This window comes from Penaeus monodon, chromosome 23, assembly GCF_015228065.2.
Source record: "Penaeus monodon isolate SGIC_2016 chromosome 23, NSTDA_Pmon_1, whole genome shotgun sequence".
Lineage (NCBI taxonomy): Eukaryota > Metazoa > Arthropoda > Malacostraca > Decapoda > Penaeidae > Penaeus > Penaeus monodon.
The window spans coordinates 2,224,128-2,224,332 of record NC_051408.1 but is presented as its reverse complement, the minus strand read 5'-3'; the positions used below and the strand labels follow the sequence as shown (position 1 = coordinate 2,224,332).

At 41.5% G+C, this 205-nt stretch overlaps 1 protein-coding gene across 1 annotated transcript in view; it reads right to left on the bottom strand.

Annotated features, from left to right (window-relative positions):
- Positions 1-205, bottom strand: part of LOC119587675 (uncharacterized protein DDB_G0271670-like) — a 22,704-nt gene that overhangs the window by 1,041 nt on the left and 21,458 nt on the right. The gene's annotated exons all lie outside the window — the stretch shown is intronic.

Genomic DNA, 205 nt, shown 5'->3' with positions numbered 1-205 from the left:
CCAAGAGACTGGGAAAAAACAAAACAGAAAAGAATACCGAAAACCGAGAGAAGGCGAAACAGACAGACAAACAGATAAAAGTAAGCAGAGCTGGAGAACGATCGTATTATCATAATTGCAGGTCCTGTAGCGCCGTCGAAATCCCACAGCTCAGCTAATGCTTAATTCCTGGTAAATTATCTTCGCTAGTGACTTCTAATTAGTC